Source organism: Brachyhypopomus gauderio, unplaced genomic scaffold (assembly GCF_052324685.1).
Source record: "Brachyhypopomus gauderio isolate BG-103 unplaced genomic scaffold, BGAUD_0.2 sc77, whole genome shotgun sequence".
Classification (NCBI taxonomy): domain Eukaryota; kingdom Metazoa; phylum Chordata; class Actinopteri; order Gymnotiformes; family Hypopomidae; genus Brachyhypopomus; species Brachyhypopomus gauderio.
In genome coordinates, this window is record NW_027506898.1 from 1,471,998 (window position 1) to 1,494,095 (window position 22,098).

Genomic DNA, 22,098 nt, shown 5'->3' on the forward strand with positions numbered 1-22,098 from the left:
TTGTCTTGAGAGGATGCAAGTTGCAACAACTACAGACAAGGACTTCCAGCAACAAGATATTTAGTTGAGGTATTCGATTTGGTCAACTGAAAGACACTTTCTGTTTACAGTAGTCTTCAACAATGAAAGCTGGTACAATCCCAGATAAAGAGCATGTAGCAGAAAGGTTCCACCGAGAGTCGAACTCGGATTGCTGGATTCAGAGTCCAGAGTGCTAACCATTACACCATGGAACCTACATTAGACATTTCTGAGTCTTGTTTTTCTGGGTTCACATACCAAGTTAAGCTCAAAGTGACTTGTCATGGGAGAATGCAGGTTGCAACAACTACAGACAAGGACTTCCAGCAACAAGATAATTAGTAGAGGTATTTGATTTGGTCAACTGAAAGACACTTTCTGTTTACAGTAGTCTTCAACAATGAAAGCTGGTACAATCCCAGATAAAGAGCATGTAGCAGAAAGGTTCCACCGAGAGTCGAACTCGGATCACTGGATTCAAAGTCCAGAGTGCTGACCATTACACCATGGAACCCACAGCAAAAGTTGTTTCTAGCAAATGAGTTGCTGGATTCAGAGTCCAGAATGCTAACACCATGGAAACAGCAAATAGGTTTCCAACTTCTCTGCCGTTGATTTCAGAGTCTGTTGTGCTTACTACTGCATCACGCAACCAAAGAAATTAGCTTTTGTGAATACTGTTTTGCTGAACACATAGCAAAACATCCTGTCCTGAGACCCTAGCATATTTGGATTTAAATGACTTCACCAATTCTAGGATAATCAGAAAGCTGTTTGCCACAAGAACAAGCATGTAAAAATTCTGAAAACAATTCATGAAATATGCTGGAATTATATAGACCGCAAGCATGTGATAGAGCTTGCATGGAGAAAAGACCTGCAAGCTGGAATCAACACTAATGAATCAAAAGGTTCCACTGAGAGTTGAACTCAGATTGCTGGATTCAGAGTCCAGAGTGCTAACCATTACACCATGGAACCTAAAAGATAAGTTCTGATTCTTCTGTTTTGCTGGGTTCACAGACCAAGTTAAGCTCAAAGTGACTTGTCTTGAGAGGATGCAAGTTGCAACAACTACAGACAAGGACTTCCAGCAACAAGATATTTAGTTGAGGTATTCGATTTGGTCAACTGAAATACACTTTCTGTTTACAGTAGTCTTCAACAATGAAAGCTGGTACAATCCCAGATAAAGAGCATGTAGCAGAAAGGTTCCACCGAGAGTCGAACTCGGATTGCTGGATTCAGAGTCCAGAGTGCTAACCATTACACCATGGAACCTACATTAGACATTTCTGAGTCTTGTTTTTCTGGGTTCACATACCAAGTTAAGCTCAAAGTGACTTGTCATGGGAGAATGCAGGTTGCAACAACTACAGACAAGGACTTCCAGCAACAAGATAATTAGTAGAGGTATTTGATTTGGTCAACTGAAAGACACTTTCTGTTTACAGTAGTCTTCAACAATGAAAGCTGGTACAATCCCAGATAAAGAGCATGTAGCAGAAAGGTTCCACCGAGAGTCGAACTCGGATCACTGGATTCAAAGTCCAGAGTGCTGACCATTACACCATGGAACCCACAGCAAAAGTTGTTTCTAGCAAATGAGTTGCTGGATTCAGAGTCCAGAATGCTAACACCATGGAAACAGCAAATAGGTTTCCAACTTCTCTGCCGTTGATTTCAGAGTCTGTTGTGCTTACTACTGCATCACGCAACCAAAGAAATTAGCTTTTGTGAATACTGTTTTGCTGAACACATAGCAAAACATCCTGTCCTGAGACCCTAGCATATTTGGATTTAAATGACTTCACCAATTCTAGGATAATCAGAAAGCTGTTTGCCACAAGAACAAGCATGTAAAAATTCTGAAAACAATTCATGAAATATGCTGGAATTATATAGACCGCAAGCATGTGATAGAGCTTGCATGGAGAAAAGACCTGCAAGCTGGAATCAACACTAATGAATCAAAAGGTTCCACTGAGAGTTGAACTCAGATTGCTGGATTCAGAGTCCAGAGTGCTAACCATTACACCATGGAACCTAAAAGATAAGTTCTGATTCTTCTGTTTTGCTGGGTTCACAGACCAAGTTAAGCTCAAAGTGACTTGTCTTGAGAGGATGCAAGTTGCAACAACTACAGACAAGGACTTCCAGCAACAAGATATTTAGTTGAGGTATTCGATTTGGTCAACTGAAATACACTTTCTGTTTACAGTAGTCTTCAACAATGAAAGCTGGTACAATCCCAGATAAAGAGCATGTAGCAGAAAGGTTCCACCGAGAGTCGAACTCGGATTGCTGGATTCAGAGTCCAGAGTGCTAACCATTACACCATGGAACCTACATTAGACATTTCTGAGTCTTGTTTTGCTGGGTTCACAGACCAAGTTAAGCTCAAAGTGACTTGTCATGGGAGAATGCATGTTGCAACAACTACAGACAAGGACTTCCAGCAACAAGATAATTAGTTGAGGTATTTGATTTGGTCAACTGAAAGACACTTTCTGTTTACAGTAGTCTTCAACAATGAAAGCTGGTACAATCCCAGATAAAGAGCATGTAGCAGAAAGGTTCCACCGAGAGTCGAACTCGGATTGCTGGATTCAGAGTCCAGAGTGCTAACCATTACACCATGGAACCTACATGAGACACTTCTGAGTCTTGTTTTGCTGGGTTCACAGACCAAGTTAAGCTCAAAGTGACTTGTCATGGGAGAATGCATGTTGCAACAACTACAGACAAGGACTTCCAGCAACAAGATAATTAGTTGAGGTATTTGATTTGGTCAACTGAAAGACACTTTCTGTTTACACTAGTCTTCAACAACGAAAGCTGGTACAACCCCAGATAAAGAGCATGTAGCAGAAAGGTTCCACCGAGAGTCGAACTCGGATTGCTGGATTCAGAGTCCAGAGTGCTAACCATTACACCATGGAACCTACATTAGACATTTCTGAGTCTTGTTTTGCTGGGTTCACAGACCAAGTTAAGCTCAAAGTGACTTGTCATGGGAGAATGCAGGTTGCAACAACTACAGACAAGGACTTCCAGCAACAAGATAATTAGTAGAGGTATTTGATTTGGTCAACTGAAAGACACTTTCTGTTTACAGTAGTCTTCAACAATGAAAGCTGGTACAATCCCAGATAAAGAGCATGTAGCAGAAAGGTTCCACCGAGAGTCGAACTCGGATTGCTGGATTCAGAGTCCAGAGTGCTAACCATTACACCATGGAACCTACATGAGACACTTCTGAGTCTTGTTTTGCTGGGTTCACAGACCAAGTTAAGCTCAAAGTGACTTGTCATGGGAGAATGCATGTTGCAACAACTACAGACAAGGACTTCCAGCAACAAGATAATTAGTTGAGGTATTTGATTTGGTCAACTGAAAGACACTTTCTGTTTACACTAGTCTTCAACAACGAAAGCTGGTACAACCCCAGATAAAGAGCATGTAGCAGAAAGGTTCCACCGAGAGTCGAACTCGGATTGCTGGATTCAGAGTCCAGAGTGCTAACCATTACACCATGGAACCTACATTAGACATTTCTGAGTCTTGTTTTGCTGGGTTCACAGACCAAGTTAAGCTCAAAGTGACTTGTCATGGGAGAATGCAGGTTGCAACAACTACAGACAAGGACTTCCAGCAACAAGATAATTAGTAGAGGTATTTGATTTGGTCAACTGAAAGACACTTTCTGTTTACAGTAGTCTTCAACAATGAAAGCTGGTACAATCCCAGATAAAGAGCATGTAGCAGAAAGGTTCCACCGAGAGTCGAACTCGGATCACTGGATTCAAAGTCCAGAGTGCTGACCATTACACCATGGAACCCACAGCAAAAGTTGTTTCTAGCAAATGAGTTGCTGGATTCAGAGTCCAGAATGCTAACACCATGGAAACAGCAAATAGGTTTCCAACTTCTCTGCCGTTGATTTCAGAGTCTGTTGTGCTTACTACTGCATCACGCAACCAAAGAAATTAGCTTTTGTGAATACTGTTTTGCTGAACACATAGCAAAACATCCTGTCCTGAGACCCTAGCATATTTGGATTTAAATGACTTCACCAATTCTAGGATAATCAGAAAGCTGTTTGCCACAAGAACAAGCATGTAAAAATTCTGAAAACAATTCATGAAATATGCTGGAATTATATAGACCGCAAGCATGTGATAGAGCTTGCATGGAGAAAAGACCTGCAAGCTGGAATCAACACTAATGAATCAAAAGGTTCCACTGAGAGTTGAACTCTGATTGCTGGATTTAGAGTCCAGAGTGCTAACCATTACACCATGGAACCTAAAAGATAAGTTCTGATTCTTCTGTTTTGCTGGGTTCACAGACCAAGTTAAGCTCAAAGTGACTTGTCTTGAGAGGATGCAAGTTGCAACAACTACAGACAAGGACTTCCAGCAACAAGATATTTAGTTGAGGTATTCGATTTGGTCAACTGAAAGACACTTTCTGTTTACAGTAGTCTTCAACAATGAAAGCTGGTACAATCCCAGATAAAGAGCATGTAGCAGAAAGGTTCCACCGAGAGTCGAACTCGGATTGCTGGATTCAGAGTCCAGAGTGCTAACCATTACACCATGGAACCTACATGAGACACTTCTGAGTCTTGTTTTGCTGGGTTCACAGACCAAGTTAAGCTCAAAGTGACTTGTCATGGGAGAATGCATGTTGCAACAACTACAGACAAGGACTTCCAGCAACAAGATAATTAGTTGAGGTATTTGATTTGGTCAACTGAAAGACACTTTCTGTTTACACTAGTCTTCAACAACGAAAGCTGGTACAACCCCAGATAAAGAGCATGTAGCAGAAAGGTTCCACCGAGAGTCGAACTCGGATTGCTGGATTCAGAGTCCAGAGTGCTAACCATTACACCATGGAACCTACGTTAGACACTTCTGAGTCTTGTTTTGCTCGGTTCACAGACCAAGTTAAGCTCAAAGTGACTTGTCATGGGAGAATGCAGGTTGCAACAACTACAGACAAGGACTTCCAGCAACAAGATAATTAGTTGAGGTATTTGATTTGGTCAACTGAAAGACACTTTCTGTTTACAGTAGTCTTCAACAATGAAAGCTGGTACAATCCCAGATAAAGAGCATGTAGCAGAAAGGTTCCACCGAGAGTCGAACTCGGATCACTGGATTCAAAGTCCAGAGTGCTGACCATTACACCATGGAACCCACAGCAACAGTTGTTTCTAGCAAATGAGTTGCTGGATTCAGAGTCCAGAATGCTAACACCATGGAACCAGCAAATAGGTTTCCAACTTCTCTGCCATTGATTTCAGAGTCTGTTGTGCTTACTACTGCATCACGCAACCAAAGAAATTAGCTTTTGTGAATACTGTTTTGCTGAACACATAGCAAAACATCCTGTCCTGAGACCCTAGCATATTTGGATTTAAATGAATTCACCAATTCTAGGATAATCAGAAAGCTGTTTGCCACAAGAACAAGCATGTAAAAATTCTGAAAACAATTCATGAAATATGCTGGAATTATAAAGACCGCAAGCATGTGATAGAGCTTGCATGGAGAAAAGACCTGCAAGCTGGAATCAACACTAATGAATCAAAAGGTTCCACTGAGAGTTGAACTCAGATTGCTGGATTCAGAGTGCAGAGTGCTAACCATTACACCATGGAACCTAAAAGATAAGTTCTGATTCTTCTGTTTTGCTGGGTTCACAGACCAAGTTAAGCTCAAAGTGACTTGTCTTGAGAGGATGCAAGTTGCAACAACTACAGACAAGGACTTCCAGCAACAAGATATTTAGTTGAGGTATTCGATTTGGTCAACTGAAAGACACTTTCTGTTTACAGTAGTCTTCAACAATGAAAGCTGGTACAATCCCAGATAAAGAGCATGTAGCAGAAAGGTTCCACCGAGAGTCGAACTCGGATTGCTGGATTCAGAGTCCAGAGTGCTAACCATTACACCATGGAACCTAAAAGATAAGTTCTGATTCTTCTGTTTTGCTGGGTTCACAGACCAAGTTAAGCTCAAAGTGACTTGTCTTGAGAGGATGCAAGTTGCAACAACTACAGACAAGGACTTCCAGCAACAAGATATTTAGTTGAGGTATTCGATTTGGTCAACTGAAAGACACTTTCTGTTTACAGTAGTCTTCAACAATGAAAGCTGGTACAATCCCAGATAAAGAGCATGTAGCAGAAAGGTTCCACCGAGAGTCGAACTCGGATTGCTGGATTCAGAGTCCAGAGTGCTAACCATTACACCATGGAACCTACATTAGACATTTCTGAGTCTTGTTTTTCTGGGTTCACATACCAAGTTAAGCTCAAAGTGACTTGTCATGGGAGAATGCAGGTTGCAACAACTACAGACAAGGACTTCCAGCAACAAGATAATTAGTAGAGGTATTTGATTTGGTCAACTGAAAGACACTTTCTGTTTACAGTAGTCTTCAACAATGAAAGCTGGTACAATCCCAGATAAAGAGCATGTAGCAGAAAGGTTCCACCGAGAGTCGAACTCGGATCACTGGATTCAAAGTCCAGAGTGCTGACCATTACACCATGGAACCCACAGCAAAAGTTGTTTCTAGCAAATGAGTTGCTGGATTCAGAGTCCAGAATGCTAACACCATGGAAACAGCAAATAGGTTTCCAACTTCTCTGCCGTTGATTTCAGAGTCTGTTGTGCTTACTACTGCATCACGCAACCAAAGAAATTAGCTTTTGTGAATACTGTTTTGCTGAACACATAGCAAAACATCCTGTCCTGAGACCCTAGCATATTTGGATTTAAATGACTTCACCAATTCTAGGATAATCAGAAAGCTGTTTGCCACAAGAACAAGCATGTAAAAATTCTGAAAACAATTCATGAAATATGCTGGAATTATATAGACCGCAAGCATGTGATAGAGCTTGCATGGAGAAAAGACCTGCAAGCTGGAATCAACACTAATGAATCAAAAGGTTCCACTGAGAGTTGAACTCAGATTGCTGGATTCAGAGTCCAGAGTGCTAACCATTACACCATGGAACCTAAAAGATAAGTTCTGATTCTTCTGTTTTGCTGGGTTCACAGACCAAGTTAAGCTCAAAGTGACTTGTCTTGAGAGGATGCAAGTTGCAACAACTACAGACAAGGACTTCCAGCAACAAGATATTTAGTTGAGGTATTCGATTTGGTCAACTGAAATACACTTTCTGTTTACAGTAGTCTTCAACAATGAAAGCTGGTACAATCCCAGATAAAGAGCATGTAGCAGAAAGGTTCCACCGAGAGTCGAACTCGGATTGCTGGATTCAGAGTCCAGAGTGCTAACCATTACACCATGGAACCTACATTAGACATTTCTGAGTCTTGTTTTGCTGGGTTCACAGACCAAGTTAAGCTCAAAGTGACTTGTCATGGGAGAATGCATGTTGCAACAACTACAGACAAGGACTTCCAGCAACAAGATAATTAGTTGAGGTATTTGATTTGGTCAACTGAAAGACACTTTCTGTTTACAGTAGTCTTCAACAATGAAAGCTGGTACAATCCCAGATAAAGAGCATGTAGCAGAAAGGTTCCACCGAGAGTCGAACTCGGATTGCTGGATTCAGAGTCCAGAGTGCTAACCATTACACCATGGAACCTACATGAGACACTTCTGAGTCTTGTTTTGCTGGGTTCACAGACCAAGTTAAGCTCAAAGTGACTTGTCATGGGAGAATGCATGTTGCAACAACTACAGACAAGGACTTCCAGCAACAAGATAATTAGTTGAGGTATTTGATTTGGTCAACTGAAAGACACTTTCTGTTTACACTAGTCTTCAACAACGAAAGCTGGTACAACCCCAGATAAAGAGCATGTAGCAGAAAGGTTCCACCGAGAGTCGAACTCGGATTGCTGGATTCAGAGTCCAGAGTGCTAACCATTACACCATGGAACCTACATTAGACATTTCTGAGTCTTGTTTTGCTGGGTTCACAGACCAAGTTAAGCTCAAAGTGACTTGTCATGGGAGAATGCAGGTTGCAACAACTACAGACAAGGACTTCCAGCAACAAGATAATTAGTAGAGGTATTTGATTTGGTCAACTGAAAGACACTTTCTGTTTACAGTAGTCTTCAACAATGAAAGCTGGTACAATCCCAGATAAAGAGCATGTAGCAGAAAGGTTCCACCGAGAGTCGAACTCGGATTGCTGGATTCAGAGTCCAGAGTGCTAACCATTACACCATGGAACCTACATGAGACACTTCTGAGTCTTGTTTTGCTGGGTTCACAGACCAAGTTAAGCTCAAAGTGACTTGTCATGGGAGAATGCATGTTGCAACAACTACAGACAAGGACTTCCAGCAACAAGATAATTAGTTGAGGTATTTGATTTGGTCAACTGAAAGACACTTTCTGTTTACACTAGTCTTCAACAACGAAAGCTGGTACAACCCCAGATAAAGAGCATGTAGCAGAAAGGTTCCACCGAGAGTCGAACTCGGATTGCTGGATTCAGAGTCCAGAGTGCTAACCATTACACCATGGAACCTACATTAGACATTTCTGAGTCTTGTTTTGCTGGGTTCACAGACCAAGTTAAGCTCAAAGTGACTTGTCATGGGAGAATGCAGGTTGCAACAACTACAGACAAGGACTTCCAGCAACAAGATAATTAGTAGAGGTATTTGATTTGGTCAACTGAAAGACACTTTCTGTTTACAGTAGTCTTCAACAATGAAAGCTGGTACAATCCCAGATAAAGAGCATGTAGCAGAAAGGTTCCACCGAGAGTCGAACTCGGATCACTGGATTCAAAGTCCAGAGTGCTGACCATTACACCATGGAACCCACAGCAAAAGTTGTTTCTAGCAAATGAGTTGCTGGATTCAGAGTCCAGAATGCTAACACCATGGAAACAGCAAATAGGTTTCCAACTTCTCTGCCGTTGATTTCAGAGTCTGTTGTGCTTACTACTGCATCACGCAACCAAAGAAATTAGCTTTTGTGAATACTGTTTTGCTGAACACATAGCAAAACATCCTGTCCTGAGACCCTAGCATATTTGGATTTAAATGACTTCACCAATTCTAGGATAATCAGAAAGCTGTTTGCCACAAGAACAAGCATGTAAAAATTCTGAAAACAATTCATGAAATATGCTGGAATTATATAGACCGCAAGCATGTGATAGAGCTTGCATGGAGAAAAGACCTGCAAGCTGGAATCAACACTAATGAATCAAAAGGTTCCACTGAGAGTTGAACTCTGATTGCTGGATTTAGAGTCCAGAGTGCTAACCATTACACCATGGAACCTAAAAGATAAGTTCTGATTCTTCTGTTTTGCTGGGTTCACAGACCAAGTTAAGCTCAAAGTGACTTGTCTTGAGAGGATGCAAGTTGCAACAACTACAGACAAGGACTTCCAGCAACAAGATATTTAGTTGAGGTATTCGATTTGGTCAACTGAAAGACACTTTCTGTTTACAGTAGTCTTCAACAATGAAAGCTGGTACAATCCCAGATAAAGAGCATGTAGCAGAAAGGTTCCACCGAGAGTCGAACTCGGATTGCTGGATTCAGAGTCCAGAGTGCTAACCATTACACCATGGAACCTACATGAGACACTTCTGAGTCTTGTTTTGCTGGGTTCACAGACCAAGTTAAGCTCAAAGTGACTTGTCATGGGAGAATGCATGTTGCAACAACTACAGACAAGGACTTCCAGCAACAAGATAATTAGTTGAGGTATTTGATTTGGTCAACTGAAAGACACTTTCTGTTTACACTAGTCTTCAACAACGAAAGCTGGTACAACCCCAGATAAAGAGCATGTAGCAGAAAGGTTCCACCGAGAGTCGAACTCGGATTGCTGGATTCAGAGTCCAGAGTGCTAACCATTACACCATGGAACCTACGTTAGACACTTCTGAGTCTTGTTTTGCTCGGTTCACAGACCAAGTTAAGCTCAAAGTGACTTGTCATGGGAGAATGCAGGTTGCAACAACTACAGACAAGGACTTCCAGCAACAAGATAATTAGTTGAGGTATTTGATTTGGTCAACTGAAAGACACTTTCTGTTTACAGTAGTCTTCAACAATGAAAGCTGGTACAATCCCAGATAAAGAGCATGTAGCAGAAAGGTTCCACCGAGAGTCGAACTCGGATCACTGGATTCAAAGTCCAGAGTGCTGACCATTACACCATGGAACCCACAGCAACAGTTGTTTCTAGCAAATGAGTTGCTGGATTCAGAGTCCAGAATGCTAACACCATGGAACCAGCAAATAGGTTTCCAACTTCTCTGCCATTGATTTCAGAGTCTGTTGTGCTTACTACTGCATCACGCAACCAAAGAAATTAGCTTTTGTGAATACTGTTTTGCTGAACACATAGCAAAACATCCTGTCCTGAGACCCTAGCATATTTGGATTTAAATGAATTCACCAATTCTAGGATAATCAGAAAGCTGTTTGCCACAAGAACAAGCATGTAAAAATTCTGAAAACAATTCATGAAATATGCTGGAATTATAAAGACCGCAAGCATGTGATAGAGCTTGCATGGAGAAAAGACCTGCAAGCTGGAATCAACACTAATGAATCAAAAGGTTCCACTGAGAGTTGAACTCAGATTGCTGGATTCAGAGTGCAGAGTGCTAACCATTACACCATGGAACCTAAAAGATAAGTTCTGATTCTTCTGTTTTGCTGGGTTCACAGACCAAGTTAAGCTCAAAGTGACTTGTCTTGAGAGGATGCAAGTTGCAACAACTACAGACAAGGACTTCCAGCAACAAGATATTTAGTTGAGGTATTCGATTTGGTCAACTGAAAGACACTTTCTGTTTACAGTAGTCTTCAACAATGAAAGCTGGTACAATCCCAGATAAAGAGCATGTAGCAGAAAGGTTCCACCGAGAGTCGAACTCGGATTGCTGGATTCAGAGTCCAGAGTGCTAACCATTACACCATGGAACCTACATGAGACGCTTCTGAGTCTTGTTTTGCTGGGTTCACAGACCAAGTTAAGCTCAAAGTGACTTGTCATGGGAGAATGCATGTTGCAACAACTACAGACAAGGACTTCCAGCAACAAGATAATTAGTTGAGGTATTTGATTTGGTCAACTGAAAGACACTTTCTGTTTACACTAGTCTTCAACAACGAAAGCTGGTACAACCCCAGATAAAGAGCATGTAGCAGAAAGGTTCCACCGAGAGTCGAACTCGGATTGCTGGATTCAGAGTCCAGAGTGCTAACCATTACACCATGGAACCTACATTAGACATTTCTGAGTCTTGTTTTGCTGGGTTCACAGACCAAGTTAAGCTCAAAGTGACTTGTCATGGGAGAATGCAGGTTGCAACAACTACAGACAAGGACTTCCAGCAACAAGGTAATTAGTGGAGGTATTTGATTTGGTCAACTGAAAGACACTTTCTGTTTACAGTAGTCTTCAACAATGAAAGCTGGTACAATCCCAGATAAAGAGCATGTAGCAGAAAGGTTCCACCGAGAGTCGAACTCGGATCACTGGATTCAAAGTCCAGAGTGCTGACCATTACACCATGGAACCCACAGCAAAAGTTGTTTCTAGCAAATGAGTTGCTGGATTCAGAGTCCAGAATGCTAACACCATGGAAACAGCAAATAGGTTTCCAACTTCTCTGCCGTTGATTTCAGAGTCTGTTGTGCTTACTACTGCATCACGCAACCAAAGAAATTAGCTTTTGTGAATACTGTTTTGCTGAACACATAGCAAAACATCCTGTCCTGAGACCCTAGCATATTTGGATTTAAATGACTTCACCAATTCTAGGATAATCAGAAAGCTGTTTGCCACAAGAACAAGCATGTAAAAATTCTGAAAACAATTCATGAAATATGCTGGAATTATAAAGACCGCAAGCATGTGATAGAGCTTGCATGGAGAAAAGACCTGCAAGCTGGAATCAACACTAATGAATCAAAACGTTCCACTGAGAGTTGAACTCAGATTGCTGGATTCAGAGTCCAGAGTGCTAACCATTACACCATGGAACCTAAAAGATAAGTTCTGATTCTTCTGTTTTGCTGGGTTCACAGAACAAGTTAAGCTCAAAGTGACTTGTCTTGAGAGGATGCAAGTTGCAACAACTACAGACAAGGACTTCCAGCAACAAGATGTTTAGTTGAGGTATTCGATTTGGTCAACTGAAAGACACTTTCTGTTTACACTAGTCTTCAACAACAAAAGCTGGTACAACCCCTGATAAAGAGCATGTAGCAGAAAGGTTCCACCGAGAGTCGAACTTGGATTGCTGGATTCAGAGTCCAGCGTGCTAACCATTACACCATGGAACCCACGTTAGACACTTCTGAGTCTTGTTTTGCTGGGTTCACAGACCAAGTTAAGCTCAAAGTGACTTGTCATGGGAGAATGCATGTTGCAACAACTACAGACAAGGACTTCCAGCAACAAGATAATTAGTTGAGGTATTTGATTTGGTCAACTGAAAGACACTTTCTGTTTACAGTAGTCTTCAACAACGAAAGCTGGTACAACCCCAGATAAAGAGCATGTAGCAGAAAGGTTCCACCGAGAGTCGAACTCGGATTGCTGGATTCAGAGTCCAGAGTGCTAACCATTACACCATGGAACCTACTTTAGACACTTCTGAGTCTTGTTTTGCTCGGTTCACAGACCAAGTTAAGCTCAAAGTGACTTGTCATGGGAGAATGCAGGTTGCAACAACTACAGACAAGGACTTCCAGCAACAAGATAATTAGTTGAGGTATTTGATTTGGTCAACTGAAAGACACTTTCTGTTTACAGTAGTCTTCAACAATGAAAGCTGGTACAATCCCAGATAAAGAGCATGTAGCAGAAAGGTTCCACCGAGAGTCGAACTCGGATCACTGGATTCAAAGTCCAGAGTGCTGACCATTACACCATGGAACCCACAGCAAAAGTTGTTTCTAGCAAATGAGTTGCTGGATTCAGAGTTCAGAATGCTAACACCATGGAACCAGCAAATAGGTTTCCAACTTCTCTGCCGTTGATTTCAGAGTCTGTTGTGCTTACTACTGCATCACGCAACCAAAGAAATTAGCTTTTGTGAATACTGTTTTGCTGAACACATAGCAAAACATCCTGTCCTGAGACCCTAGCATATTTGGATTTAAATGACTTCACCAATTCTAGGATAATCAGAAAGCTGTTTGCCACAAGAACAAGCATGTAAAAATTCTGAAAACAATTCATGAAATATGCTGGAATTATAAAGACCGCAAGCATGTGATAGAGCTTGCATGGAGAAAAGACCTGCAAGCTGGAATCAACACTAATGAATCAAAACGTTCCACTGAGAGTTGAACTCAGATTGCTGGATTCAGAGTCCAGAGTGCTAACCATTACACCATGGAACCTAAAAGATAAGTTCTGATTCTTCTGTTTTGCTGGGTTCACAGAACAAGTTAAGCTCAAAGTGACTTGTCTTGAGAGGATGCAAGTTGCAACAACTACAGACAAGGACTTCCAGCAACAAGATGTTTAGTTGAGGTATTCGATTTGGTCAACTGAAAGACACTTTCTGTTTACACTAGTCTTCAACAACAAAAGCTGGTACAACCCCTGATAAAGAGCATGTAGCAGAAAGGTTCACCGAGAGTCGAACTTGGATTGCTGGATTCAGAGTCCAGCGTGCTAACCATTACACCATGGAACCTACGTTAGACACTTCTGAGTCTTGTTTTGCTGGGTTCACAGACCAAGTTAAGCTCAAAGTGACTTGTCATGGGAGAATGCATGTTGCAACAACTACAGACAAGGACTTCCAGCAACAAGATAATTAGTTGAGGTATTTGATTTGGTCAACTGAAAGACACTTTCTGTTTACAGTAGTCTTCAACAATGAAAGCTGGTACAATCCCAGATAAAGAGTATGTAGTAGAAAGGTTCCACCGAGAGTCGAACTCGGATCACAGGATTCAAAGTCCAGAGTGCTGACCATTACACCATGGAACCCACGGCAAAAGTTGTTTCTAGCAAATGAGTTGCTGGATTCAGAGTCCAGAATGCTAACACCATGGAACCAGCAAATAGGTTTCCAACTTCTCTGCCGTTGATTTCAGAGTCTGTTGTGCTTACTACTGCATCACGCAACCAAAGAAATTAGCTTTTGTGAATACTGTTTTGCTGAACACATAGCAAAACATCCTGTCCTGAGACCCTAGCATATTTGGATTTAAATGACTTCACCAATTCTAGGATAATCAGAAAGCTGTTTGCCACAAGAACAAGCATGTAAAAATTCTGAAAACAATTCATGAAATATGCTGGAATTATAAAGACCGCAAGCATGTGATAGAGCTTGCATGGAGAAAAGACCTGCAAGCTGGAATCAACACTAATGAATCAAAAGGTTCCACTGAGAGTTGAACTCAGATTGCTGGATTCAGAGTCCAGAGTGCTAACCATTACACCATGGAACCTAAAAGATAAGTTCTGATTCTTCTGTTTTGCTGGGTTCACAGACCAAGTTAAGCTCAAAGTGACTTGTCTTGAGAGGATGCAAGTTGCAACAACTACAGACAAGGACTTCCAGCAACAAGATTTTTAGTTGAGGTATTCGATTTGGTCAACTGAAAGACACTTTCTGTTTACAGTAGTCTTCAACAATGAAAGCTGGTACAATCCCAGATAAAGAGCATGTAGCAGAAAGGTTCCACCGAGAGTCGAACTCAGATTGCTGGATTCAGAGTCCAGAGTGCTAACCATTACACCATGGAACCTACGTTAGACACTTCTGAGTCTTGTTTTGCTCGGTTCACAGACCAAGTTAAGCTCAAAGTGACTTGTCATGGGAGAATGCATGTTGCAACAACTACAGACAAGGACTTCCAGCAACAAGATAATTAGTTGAGGTATTTGATTTGGTCAACTGAAAGACACTTTCTGTTTACACTAGTCTTCAACAACAAAAGCTGGTACAACCCCAGATAAAGAGCATGTAGCAGAAAGGTTCCACCGAGAGTCGAACTCGGATTGCTGGATTCAGAGTCCAGAGTGCTAACCATTACACCATGGAACCTACATTAGACATTTCTGAGTCTTGTTTTGCTGGGTTCACAGACCAAGTTAAGCTCAAAGTGACTTGTCATGGGAGAATGCAGGTTGCAACAACTACAGACAAGGACTTCCAGCAACAAGATAATTAGTTGAGGTATTTGATTTGGTCAACTGAAAGACACTTTCTGTTTACAGTAGTCTTCAACAATGAAAGCTGGTACAATCCCAGATAAAGAGCATGTAGCAGAAAGGTTCCACCGAGAGTCGAACTCGGATCACTGGATTCAAAGTCCAGAGTGCTGACCATTACACCATGGAACCCACAGCAAAAGTTGTTTCTAGCAAATGAGTTGCTGGATTCAGAGTCCAGAATGCTAACACCATGGAAACAGCAAATAGGTTTCCAACTTCTCTGCCGTTGATTTCAGAGTCTGTTGTGCTTACTACTGCATCACGTAACCAAAGAAATTAGCTTTTGTGAATACTGTTTTGCTGAACACATAGCAAAACATCCTGTCCTGAGACCCTAGCATATTTGGATTTAAATGACTTCACCAATTCTAGGATAATCAGAAAGCTGTTTGCCACAAGAACAAGCATGTAAAAATTCTGAAAACAATTCATGAAATATGCTGGAATTATATAGACCGCAAGCATGTGATAGAGCTTGCATGGAGAAAAGACCTGCAAGCTGGAATCAACACTAATGAATCAAAAGGTTCCACTGAGAGTTGAACTCAGATTGCTGGATTCAGAGTCCAGAGTGCTAACCATTACACCATGGAACCTAAAAGATAAGTTCTGATTCTTCTGTTTTGCTGGGTTCACAGACCAAGTTAAGCTCAAAGTGACTTGTCTTGAGAGGATGCAAGTTGCAACAACTACAGACAAGGACTTCCAGCAACAAGATATTTAGTTGAGGTATTCGATTTGGTCAACTGAAAGACACTTTCTGTTTACAGTAGTCTTCAACAATGAAAGCTGGTACAATCCCAGATAAAGAGCATGTAGCAGAAAGGTTCCACCGAGAGTCGAACTCGGATTGCTGGATTCAGAGTCCAGAGTGCTAACCATTACACCATGGAACCTACATGAGACGCTTCTGAGTCTTGTTTTGCTGGGTTCACAGACCAAGTTAAGCTCAAAGTGACTTGTCATGGGAGAATGCATGTTGCAACAACTACAGACAAGGACTTCCAGCAACAAGATAATTAGTTGAGGTATTTGATTTGGTCAACTGAAAGACACTTTCTGTTTACAGTAGTCTTCAACAATGAAAGCTGGTACAACCCCAGATAAAGAGCATGTAGCAGAAAGGTTCCACCGAGAGTCGAACTCGGATTGCTGGATTCAGAGTCCAGAGTGCTAACCATTACACCATGGAACCTACATTAGACATTTCTGAGTCTTGTTTTGCTGGGTTCACAGACCAAGTTAAGCTCAAAGTGACTTGTCATGGGAGAATGCAGGTTGCAACAACTACAGACAAGGACTTCCAGCAACAAGATAATTAGTAGAGGTATTTGATTTGGTCAACTGAAAGACACTTTCTGTTTACAGTAGTCTTCAACAATGAAAGCTGGTACAATCCCAGATAAAGAGCATGTAGCAGAAAGGTTCCAGCGAGAGTCGAACTCGGATCACTGGATTCAAAGTCCAGAGTGCTGACCATTACACCATGGAACCCTCAGCAAAAGTTGTTTCTAGCAAATGAGTTGCTGGATTCAGAGTCCAGAATGCTAACACCATGGAAACAGCAAATAGGTTTCCAACTTCTCTGCCGTTGATTTCAGAGTCTGTTGTGCTTACTACTGCATCACGCAACCAAAGAAATTAGCTTTTGTGAATACTGTTTTGCTGAACACATAGCAAAACATCCTGTCCTGAGACCCTAGCATATTTGGATTTAAATGACTTCACCAATTCTAGGATAATCAGAAAGCTGTTTGCCACAAGAACAAGCATGTAAAAATTCTGAAAACAATTCATGAAATATGCTGGAATTATATAGACCGCAAGCATGTGATAGAGCTTGCATGGAGAAAAGACCTGCAAGCTGGAATCAACACTAATGAATCAAAAGGTTCCACTGAGAGTTGAACTCAGATTGCTGGATTCAGAGTCCAGAGTGCTAACCATTACACCATGGAACCTAAAAGATAAGTTCTGATTCTTCTGTTTTGCTGGGTTCACAGACCAAGTTAAGCTCAAAGTGACTTGTCTTGAGAGGATGCAAGTTGCAACAACTACAGACAAGGACTTCCAGCAACAAGATATTTAGTTGAGGTATTCGATTTGGTCAACTAAAAGACACTTTCTGTTTACAGTAGTCTTCAACAATGAAAGCTGGTACAATCCCAGATAAAGAGCATGTAGCAGAAAGGTTCCACCGAGAGTCGAACTCGGATTGCTGGATTCAGAGTCCAGAGTGCTAACCATTACACCATGGAACCTACGTTAGACACTTCTGAGTCTTGTTTTGCTCGGTTCACAGACCAAGTTAAGCTCAAAGTGACTTGTCATGGGAGAATGCAGGTTGCAACAACTACAGACAAGGACTTCCAGCAACAAGATAATTAGTTGAGGTATTTGATTTGGTCAACTGAAAGACACTTTCTGTTTACAGTAGTCTTCAACAATGAAAGCTGGTACAATCCCAGATAAAGAGCATGTAGCAGAAAGGTTCCACCGAGAGTCGAACTCGGATCACTGGATTCAAAGTCCAGAGTGCTGACCATTACACCATGGAACCCACAGCAAAAGTTGTTTCTAGCAAATGAGTTGCTGGATTCAGAGTCCAGAATGCTAACACCATGGAACCAGCAAATAGGTTTCCAACTTCTCTGCCATTGATTTCAGAGTCTGTTGTGCTTACTACTGCATCACGCAACCAAAGAAATTAGCTTTTGTGAATACTGTTTTGCTGAACACATAGCAAAACATCCTGTCCTGAGACCCTAGCATATTTGGATTTAAATGACTTCACCAATTCTAGGATAATCAGAAAGCTGTTTGCCACAAGAACAAGCATGTAAAAATTCTGAAAACAATTCATGAAATATGCTGGAATTATATAGACCGCAAGCATGTGATAGAGCTTGCATGGAGAAAAGACCTGCAAGCTGGAATCAACACTAATGAATCAAAAGGTTCCACTGAGAGTTGAACTCAGATTGCTGGATTCAGAGTCCAGAGTGCTAACCATTACACCATGGAACCTAAAAGTTAAGTTCTGATTCTTCTGTTTTGCTGGGTTCACAGACCAAGTTAAGCTCAAAGTGACTTGTCTTGAGAGGATGCAAGTTGCAACAACTACAGACAAGGACTTCCAGCAACAAGATATTTAGTTGAGGTATTCGATTTGGTCAACTGAAAGACACTTTCTGTTTACAGTAGTCTTCAACAATGAAAGCTGGTACAATCCCAGATAAAGAGCATGTAGCAGAAAGGTTCCACCGAGAGTCGAACTCGGATTGCTGGATTCAGAGTCCAGAGTGCTAACCATTACACCATGGAACCTACATGAGACGCTTCTGAGTCTTGTTTTGCAGGGTTCACAGACCAAGTTAAGCTCAAAGTGACTTGTCATGGGAGAATGCATGTTGCAACAACTACAGACAAGGACTTCCAGCAACAAGATAATTAGTTGAGGTATTTGATTTGGTCAACTGAAAGACACTTTCTGTTTACACTAGTCTTCAACAACGAAAGCTGGTACAACCCCAGATAAAGAGCATGTAGCAGAAAGGTTCCACCGAGAGTCGAACTTGGATTGCTGGATTCAGAGTCCAGAGTGCTAACCATTACACCATAGAACCTACATTAGACATTTCTGAGTCTTGTTTTGCTGGGTTCACAGACCAAGTTAAGCTCAAAGTGACTTGTCATGGGAGAATGCAGGTTGCAACAACTACAGACAAGGACTTCCAGCAACAAGGTAATTAGTGGAGGTATTTGATTTGGTCAACTGAAAGACACTTTCTGTTTACAGTAGTCTTCAACAATGAAAGCTGGTACAATCCCAGATAAAGAGCATGTAGCAGAAAGGTTCCACCGAGAGTCGAACTCGGATCACTGGAGTCAAAGTCCAGAGTGCTGACCATTACACCATGGAACCCACAGCAAAAGTTGTTTCTAGCAAATGAGTTGCTGGATTCAGAGTTCAGAATGCTAACACCATGGAACCAGCAAATAGGTTTCCAACTTCTCTGCCGTTGATTTCAGAGTCTGTTGTGCTTACTACTGCATCACGCAACCAAAGAAATTAGCTTTTGTGAATACTGTTTTGCTGAACACATAGCAAAACATCCTGTCCTGAGACCCTAGCATATTTGGATTTAAATGACTTCACCAATTCTAGGATAATCAGAAAGCTGTTTGCCACAAGAACAAGCATGTAAAAATTCTGAAAACAATTCATGAAATATGCTGGAATTATATAGACCGCAAGCATGTGATAGAGCTTGCATGGAGAAAAGACCTGCAAGCTGGAATCAACACTAATGAATCAAAAGGTTCCACTGAGAGTTGAACTCAGATTGCTGGATTCAGAGTCCAGAGTGCTAACCATTACACCATGGAACCTAAAAGATAAGTTCTGATTCTTCTGTTTTGCTGGGTTCACAGACCAAGTTAAGCTCAAAGTGACTTGTCTTGAGAGGATGCAAGTTGCAACAACTACAGACAAGGACTTCCAGCAACAAGATATTTAGTTGAGGTATTCGATTTGGTCAACTGAAAGACACTTTCTGTTTACAGTAGTCTTCAACAATGAAAGCTGGTACAATCCCAGATAAAGAGCATGTAGCAGAAAGGTTCCACCGAGAGTCGAACTCGGATTGCTGGATTCAGAGTCCAGAGTGCTAACCATTACACCATGGAACCTACATGAGACACTTCTGAGTCTTGTTTTGCTGGGTTCACAGACCAAGTTAAGCTCAAAGTGACTTGTCATGGGAGAATGCATGTTGCAACAACTACAGACAAGGACTTCCAGCAACAAGATAATTAGTTGAGGTATTTGATTTGGTCAACTGAAAGACACTTTCTGTTTACAGTAGTCTTCAACAACGAAAGCTGGTACAACCCCAGATAAAGAGCATGTAGCAGAAAGGTTCCACCGAGAATCGAACTCGGATTGCTGGATTCAGAGTCCAGAGTGCTAACCATTACACCATGGAACCTACATTAGACATTTCTGAGTCTTGTTTTGCTGGGTTCACAGACCAAGTTAAGCTCAAAGTGACTTGTCATGGGAGAATGCAGGTTGCAACAACTACAGACAAGGACTTCCAGCAACAAGGTAATTAGTGGAGGTATTTGATTTGGTCAACTGAAAGACACTTTCTGTTTACAGTAGTCTTCAACAATGAAAGCTGGTACAATCCCAGATAAAGAGCATGTAGCAGAAAGGTTCCAGCGAGAGTCGAACTCGGATCACTGGATTCAAAGTCCAGAGTGCTGACCATTACACCATGGAACCCACAGCAAAAGTTGTTTCTAGCAAATGAGTTGCTGGATTCAGAGTCCAGAATGCTAACACCATGGAAACAGCAAATAGGTTTCCAACTTCTCTGCCGTTGATTTCAGAGTCTGTTGTGCTTACTACTGCATCACGCAACCAAAGAAATTAGCTTTTGTGAATACTGTTTTGCTGAACACATAGCAAAACATCCTGTCCTGAGACCCTAGCATATTTGGATTTAAATGACTTCACCAATTCTAGGATAATCAGAAAGCTGTTTGCCACAAGAACAAGCATGTAAAAATTCTGAAAACAATTCATGAAATATGCTGGAATTATATAGACCGCAAGCATGTGATAGAGCTTGCATGGAGAAAAGACCTGCAAGCTGGAATCAACACTAATGAATCAAAAGGTTCCACTGAGAGTTGAACTCAGATTGCTGGATTCAGAGTCCAGAGTGCTAACCATTACACCATGGAACCTAAAAGATAAGTTCTGATTCTTCTGTTTTGCTGGGTTCACAGACCAAGTTAAGCTCAAAGTGACTTGTCTTGAGAGGATGCAAGTTGCAACAACTACAGACAAGGACTTCCAGCAACAAGATATTTAGTTGAGGTATTCGATTTGGTCAACTAAAAGACACTTTCTGTTTACAGTAGTCTTCAACAATGAAAGCTGGTACAATCCCAGATAAAGAGCATGTAGCAGAAAGGTTCCACCGAGAGTCGAACTCGGATTGCTGGATTCAGAGTCCAGAGTGCTAACCATTACACCATGGAACCTACGTTAGACACTTCTGAGTCTTGTTTTGCTCGGTTCACAGACCAAGTTAAGCTCAAAGTGACTTGTCATGGGAGAATGCAGGTTGCAACAACTACAGACAAGGACTTCCAGCAACAAGATAATTAGTTGAGGTATTTGATTTGGTCAACTGAAAGACACTTTCTGTTTACAGTAGTCTTCAACAATGAAAGCTGGTACAATCCCAGATAAAGAGCATGTAGCAGAAAGGTTCCACCGAGAGTCGAACTCGGATCACTGGATTCAAAGTCCAGAGTGCTGACCATTACACCATGGAACCCACAGCAAAAGTTGTTTCTAGCAAATGAGTTGCTGGATTCAGAGTCCAGAATGCTAACACCATGGAACCAGCAAATAGGTTTCCAACTTCTCTGCCATTGATTTCAGAGTCTGTTGTGCTTACTACTGCATCACGCAACCAAAGAAATTAGCTTTTGTGAATACTGTTTTGCTGAACACATAGCAAAACATCCTGTCCTGAGACCCTAGCATATTTGGATTTAAATGACTTCACCAATTCTAGGATAATCAGAAAGCTGTTTGCCACAAGAACAAGCATGTAAAAATTCTGAAAACAATTCATGAAATATGCTGGAATTATATAGACCGCAAGCATGTGATAGAGCTTGCATGGAGAAAAGACCTGCAAGCTGGAATCAACACTAATGAATCAAAAGGTTCCACTGAGAGTTGAACTCAGATTGCTGGATTCAGAGTCCAGAGTGCTAACCATTACACCATGGAACCTAAAAGTTAAGTTCTGATTCTTC

General features: G+C 41.4%; 55 non-coding genes across 55 annotated transcripts; all 55 read right to left on the reverse strand.

The window, feature by feature from the left end:
* Positions 1-164: 164 nt before the first annotated feature.
* On the reverse strand, positions 165-236 carry trnaq-cug (transfer RNA glutamine (anticodon CUG)). Its single transcript has one exon. It is a non-coding gene; the product is annotated as a tRNA-Gln (tRNA).
* Positions 237-463: 227 nt separating this feature from the next.
* trnaq-uug (transfer RNA glutamine (anticodon UUG)) lies at positions 464-535 on the reverse strand. The gene has a single exon. It is a non-coding gene; the product is annotated as a tRNA-Gln (tRNA).
* Positions 536-930: 395 nt separating this feature from the next.
* Positions 931-1,002, reverse strand: trnaq-cug (transfer RNA glutamine (anticodon CUG)). The gene has a single exon. It is a non-coding gene; the product is annotated as a tRNA-Gln (tRNA).
* Positions 1,003-1,230: 228 nt separating this feature from the next.
* trnaq-cug (transfer RNA glutamine (anticodon CUG)) lies at positions 1,231-1,302 on the reverse strand. Its single transcript has one exon. It is a non-coding gene; the product is annotated as a tRNA-Gln (tRNA).
* Positions 1,303-1,529: 227 nt separating this feature from the next.
* trnaq-uug (transfer RNA glutamine (anticodon UUG)) lies at positions 1,530-1,601 on the reverse strand. Its single transcript has one exon. It is a non-coding gene; the product is annotated as a tRNA-Gln (tRNA).
* A 395-nt stretch (positions 1,602-1,996) lies between these two features.
* trnaq-cug (transfer RNA glutamine (anticodon CUG)) lies at positions 1,997-2,068 on the reverse strand. Its single transcript has one exon. It is a non-coding gene; the product is annotated as a tRNA-Gln (tRNA).
* A 228-nt stretch (positions 2,069-2,296) lies between these two features.
* Positions 2,297-2,368, reverse strand: trnaq-cug (transfer RNA glutamine (anticodon CUG)). The gene has a single exon. It is a non-coding gene; the product is annotated as a tRNA-Gln (tRNA).
* A 227-nt stretch (positions 2,369-2,595) lies between these two features.
* trnaq-cug (transfer RNA glutamine (anticodon CUG)) lies at positions 2,596-2,667 on the reverse strand. The gene has a single exon. It is a non-coding gene; the product is annotated as a tRNA-Gln (tRNA).
* A 227-nt stretch (positions 2,668-2,894) lies between these two features.
* Positions 2,895-2,966, reverse strand: trnaq-cug (transfer RNA glutamine (anticodon CUG)). Its single transcript has one exon. It is a non-coding gene; the product is annotated as a tRNA-Gln (tRNA).
* A 227-nt stretch (positions 2,967-3,193) lies between these two features.
* trnaq-cug (transfer RNA glutamine (anticodon CUG)) lies at positions 3,194-3,265 on the reverse strand. Its single transcript has one exon. It is a non-coding gene; the product is annotated as a tRNA-Gln (tRNA).
* Positions 3,266-3,492: 227 nt separating this feature from the next.
* trnaq-cug (transfer RNA glutamine (anticodon CUG)) lies at positions 3,493-3,564 on the reverse strand. Its single transcript has one exon. It is a non-coding gene; the product is annotated as a tRNA-Gln (tRNA).
* Positions 3,565-3,791: 227 nt separating this feature from the next.
* Positions 3,792-3,863, reverse strand: trnaq-uug (transfer RNA glutamine (anticodon UUG)). The gene has a single exon. It is a non-coding gene; the product is annotated as a tRNA-Gln (tRNA).
* A 695-nt stretch (positions 3,864-4,558) lies between these two features.
* Positions 4,559-4,630, reverse strand: trnaq-cug (transfer RNA glutamine (anticodon CUG)). Its single transcript has one exon. It is a non-coding gene; the product is annotated as a tRNA-Gln (tRNA).
* Positions 4,631-4,857: 227 nt separating this feature from the next.
* trnaq-cug (transfer RNA glutamine (anticodon CUG)) lies at positions 4,858-4,929 on the reverse strand. The gene has a single exon. It is a non-coding gene; the product is annotated as a tRNA-Gln (tRNA).
* A 227-nt stretch (positions 4,930-5,156) lies between these two features.
* trnaq-uug (transfer RNA glutamine (anticodon UUG)) lies at positions 5,157-5,228 on the reverse strand. Its single transcript has one exon. It is a non-coding gene; the product is annotated as a tRNA-Gln (tRNA).
* A 695-nt stretch (positions 5,229-5,923) lies between these two features.
* On the reverse strand, positions 5,924-5,995 carry trnaq-cug (transfer RNA glutamine (anticodon CUG)). Its single transcript has one exon. It is a non-coding gene; the product is annotated as a tRNA-Gln (tRNA).
* A 228-nt stretch (positions 5,996-6,223) lies between these two features.
* On the reverse strand, positions 6,224-6,295 carry trnaq-cug (transfer RNA glutamine (anticodon CUG)). Its single transcript has one exon. It is a non-coding gene; the product is annotated as a tRNA-Gln (tRNA).
* A 227-nt stretch (positions 6,296-6,522) lies between these two features.
* On the reverse strand, positions 6,523-6,594 carry trnaq-uug (transfer RNA glutamine (anticodon UUG)). Its single transcript has one exon. It is a non-coding gene; the product is annotated as a tRNA-Gln (tRNA).
* A 395-nt stretch (positions 6,595-6,989) lies between these two features.
* On the reverse strand, positions 6,990-7,061 carry trnaq-cug (transfer RNA glutamine (anticodon CUG)). The gene has a single exon. It is a non-coding gene; the product is annotated as a tRNA-Gln (tRNA).
* Positions 7,062-7,289: 228 nt separating this feature from the next.
* trnaq-cug (transfer RNA glutamine (anticodon CUG)) lies at positions 7,290-7,361 on the reverse strand. Its single transcript has one exon. It is a non-coding gene; the product is annotated as a tRNA-Gln (tRNA).
* Positions 7,362-7,588: 227 nt separating this feature from the next.
* trnaq-cug (transfer RNA glutamine (anticodon CUG)) lies at positions 7,589-7,660 on the reverse strand. Its single transcript has one exon. It is a non-coding gene; the product is annotated as a tRNA-Gln (tRNA).
* A 227-nt stretch (positions 7,661-7,887) lies between these two features.
* On the reverse strand, positions 7,888-7,959 carry trnaq-cug (transfer RNA glutamine (anticodon CUG)). Its single transcript has one exon. It is a non-coding gene; the product is annotated as a tRNA-Gln (tRNA).
* A 227-nt stretch (positions 7,960-8,186) lies between these two features.
* On the reverse strand, positions 8,187-8,258 carry trnaq-cug (transfer RNA glutamine (anticodon CUG)). Its single transcript has one exon. It is a non-coding gene; the product is annotated as a tRNA-Gln (tRNA).
* Positions 8,259-8,485: 227 nt separating this feature from the next.
* trnaq-cug (transfer RNA glutamine (anticodon CUG)) lies at positions 8,486-8,557 on the reverse strand. The gene has a single exon. It is a non-coding gene; the product is annotated as a tRNA-Gln (tRNA).
* Positions 8,558-8,784: 227 nt separating this feature from the next.
* Positions 8,785-8,856, reverse strand: trnaq-uug (transfer RNA glutamine (anticodon UUG)). The gene has a single exon. It is a non-coding gene; the product is annotated as a tRNA-Gln (tRNA).
* A 695-nt stretch (positions 8,857-9,551) lies between these two features.
* On the reverse strand, positions 9,552-9,623 carry trnaq-cug (transfer RNA glutamine (anticodon CUG)). Its single transcript has one exon. It is a non-coding gene; the product is annotated as a tRNA-Gln (tRNA).
* Positions 9,624-9,850: 227 nt separating this feature from the next.
* On the reverse strand, positions 9,851-9,922 carry trnaq-cug (transfer RNA glutamine (anticodon CUG)). The gene has a single exon. It is a non-coding gene; the product is annotated as a tRNA-Gln (tRNA).
* A 227-nt stretch (positions 9,923-10,149) lies between these two features.
* On the reverse strand, positions 10,150-10,221 carry trnaq-uug (transfer RNA glutamine (anticodon UUG)). The gene has a single exon. It is a non-coding gene; the product is annotated as a tRNA-Gln (tRNA).
* A 695-nt stretch (positions 10,222-10,916) lies between these two features.
* Positions 10,917-10,988, reverse strand: trnaq-cug (transfer RNA glutamine (anticodon CUG)). Its single transcript has one exon. It is a non-coding gene; the product is annotated as a tRNA-Gln (tRNA).
* Positions 10,989-11,215: 227 nt separating this feature from the next.
* On the reverse strand, positions 11,216-11,287 carry trnaq-cug (transfer RNA glutamine (anticodon CUG)). The gene has a single exon. It is a non-coding gene; the product is annotated as a tRNA-Gln (tRNA).
* Positions 11,288-11,514: 227 nt separating this feature from the next.
* Positions 11,515-11,586, reverse strand: trnaq-uug (transfer RNA glutamine (anticodon UUG)). The gene has a single exon. It is a non-coding gene; the product is annotated as a tRNA-Gln (tRNA).
* A 994-nt stretch (positions 11,587-12,580) lies between these two features.
* On the reverse strand, positions 12,581-12,652 carry trnaq-cug (transfer RNA glutamine (anticodon CUG)). The gene has a single exon. It is a non-coding gene; the product is annotated as a tRNA-Gln (tRNA).
* Positions 12,653-12,879: 227 nt separating this feature from the next.
* trnaq-uug (transfer RNA glutamine (anticodon UUG)) lies at positions 12,880-12,951 on the reverse strand. Its single transcript has one exon. It is a non-coding gene; the product is annotated as a tRNA-Gln (tRNA).
* Positions 12,952-13,944: 993 nt separating this feature from the next.
* trnaq-uug (transfer RNA glutamine (anticodon UUG)) lies at positions 13,945-14,016 on the reverse strand. The gene has a single exon. It is a non-coding gene; the product is annotated as a tRNA-Gln (tRNA).
* A 395-nt stretch (positions 14,017-14,411) lies between these two features.
* Positions 14,412-14,483, reverse strand: trnaq-cug (transfer RNA glutamine (anticodon CUG)). Its single transcript has one exon. It is a non-coding gene; the product is annotated as a tRNA-Gln (tRNA).
* Positions 14,484-15,010: 527 nt separating this feature from the next.
* trnaq-cug (transfer RNA glutamine (anticodon CUG)) lies at positions 15,011-15,082 on the reverse strand. Its single transcript has one exon. It is a non-coding gene; the product is annotated as a tRNA-Gln (tRNA).
* A 227-nt stretch (positions 15,083-15,309) lies between these two features.
* Positions 15,310-15,381, reverse strand: trnaq-uug (transfer RNA glutamine (anticodon UUG)). The gene has a single exon. It is a non-coding gene; the product is annotated as a tRNA-Gln (tRNA).
* Positions 15,382-15,776: 395 nt separating this feature from the next.
* trnaq-cug (transfer RNA glutamine (anticodon CUG)) lies at positions 15,777-15,848 on the reverse strand. Its single transcript has one exon. It is a non-coding gene; the product is annotated as a tRNA-Gln (tRNA).
* A 228-nt stretch (positions 15,849-16,076) lies between these two features.
* Positions 16,077-16,148, reverse strand: trnaq-cug (transfer RNA glutamine (anticodon CUG)). The gene has a single exon. It is a non-coding gene; the product is annotated as a tRNA-Gln (tRNA).
* Positions 16,149-16,375: 227 nt separating this feature from the next.
* Positions 16,376-16,447, reverse strand: trnaq-cug (transfer RNA glutamine (anticodon CUG)). The gene has a single exon. It is a non-coding gene; the product is annotated as a tRNA-Gln (tRNA).
* A 227-nt stretch (positions 16,448-16,674) lies between these two features.
* On the reverse strand, positions 16,675-16,746 carry trnaq-uug (transfer RNA glutamine (anticodon UUG)). The gene has a single exon. It is a non-coding gene; the product is annotated as a tRNA-Gln (tRNA).
* A 395-nt stretch (positions 16,747-17,141) lies between these two features.
* trnaq-cug (transfer RNA glutamine (anticodon CUG)) lies at positions 17,142-17,213 on the reverse strand. The gene has a single exon. It is a non-coding gene; the product is annotated as a tRNA-Gln (tRNA).
* A 228-nt stretch (positions 17,214-17,441) lies between these two features.
* Positions 17,442-17,513, reverse strand: trnaq-cug (transfer RNA glutamine (anticodon CUG)). The gene has a single exon. It is a non-coding gene; the product is annotated as a tRNA-Gln (tRNA).
* A 227-nt stretch (positions 17,514-17,740) lies between these two features.
* trnaq-uug (transfer RNA glutamine (anticodon UUG)) lies at positions 17,741-17,812 on the reverse strand. The gene has a single exon. It is a non-coding gene; the product is annotated as a tRNA-Gln (tRNA).
* Positions 17,813-18,207: 395 nt separating this feature from the next.
* Positions 18,208-18,279, reverse strand: trnaq-cug (transfer RNA glutamine (anticodon CUG)). Its single transcript has one exon. It is a non-coding gene; the product is annotated as a tRNA-Gln (tRNA).
* Positions 18,280-18,507: 228 nt separating this feature from the next.
* Positions 18,508-18,579, reverse strand: trnaq-cug (transfer RNA glutamine (anticodon CUG)). The gene has a single exon. It is a non-coding gene; the product is annotated as a tRNA-Gln (tRNA).
* A 526-nt stretch (positions 18,580-19,105) lies between these two features.
* On the reverse strand, positions 19,106-19,177 carry trnaq-uug (transfer RNA glutamine (anticodon UUG)). The gene has a single exon. It is a non-coding gene; the product is annotated as a tRNA-Gln (tRNA).
* A 395-nt stretch (positions 19,178-19,572) lies between these two features.
* trnaq-cug (transfer RNA glutamine (anticodon CUG)) lies at positions 19,573-19,644 on the reverse strand. The gene has a single exon. It is a non-coding gene; the product is annotated as a tRNA-Gln (tRNA).
* Positions 19,645-19,872: 228 nt separating this feature from the next.
* On the reverse strand, positions 19,873-19,944 carry trnaq-cug (transfer RNA glutamine (anticodon CUG)). Its single transcript has one exon. It is a non-coding gene; the product is annotated as a tRNA-Gln (tRNA).
* Positions 19,945-20,171: 227 nt separating this feature from the next.
* On the reverse strand, positions 20,172-20,243 carry trnaq-cug (transfer RNA glutamine (anticodon CUG)). Its single transcript has one exon. It is a non-coding gene; the product is annotated as a tRNA-Gln (tRNA).
* A 227-nt stretch (positions 20,244-20,470) lies between these two features.
* On the reverse strand, positions 20,471-20,542 carry trnaq-uug (transfer RNA glutamine (anticodon UUG)). The gene has a single exon. It is a non-coding gene; the product is annotated as a tRNA-Gln (tRNA).
* Positions 20,543-20,937: 395 nt separating this feature from the next.
* On the reverse strand, positions 20,938-21,009 carry trnaq-cug (transfer RNA glutamine (anticodon CUG)). The gene has a single exon. It is a non-coding gene; the product is annotated as a tRNA-Gln (tRNA).
* Positions 21,010-21,237: 228 nt separating this feature from the next.
* On the reverse strand, positions 21,238-21,309 carry trnaq-cug (transfer RNA glutamine (anticodon CUG)). Its single transcript has one exon. It is a non-coding gene; the product is annotated as a tRNA-Gln (tRNA).
* A 227-nt stretch (positions 21,310-21,536) lies between these two features.
* On the reverse strand, positions 21,537-21,608 carry trnaq-uug (transfer RNA glutamine (anticodon UUG)). Its single transcript has one exon. It is a non-coding gene; the product is annotated as a tRNA-Gln (tRNA).
* Positions 21,609-22,003: 395 nt separating this feature from the next.
* On the reverse strand, positions 22,004-22,075 carry trnaq-cug (transfer RNA glutamine (anticodon CUG)). Its single transcript has one exon. It is a non-coding gene; the product is annotated as a tRNA-Gln (tRNA).
* Positions 22,076-22,098: the final 23 nt, after the last annotated feature.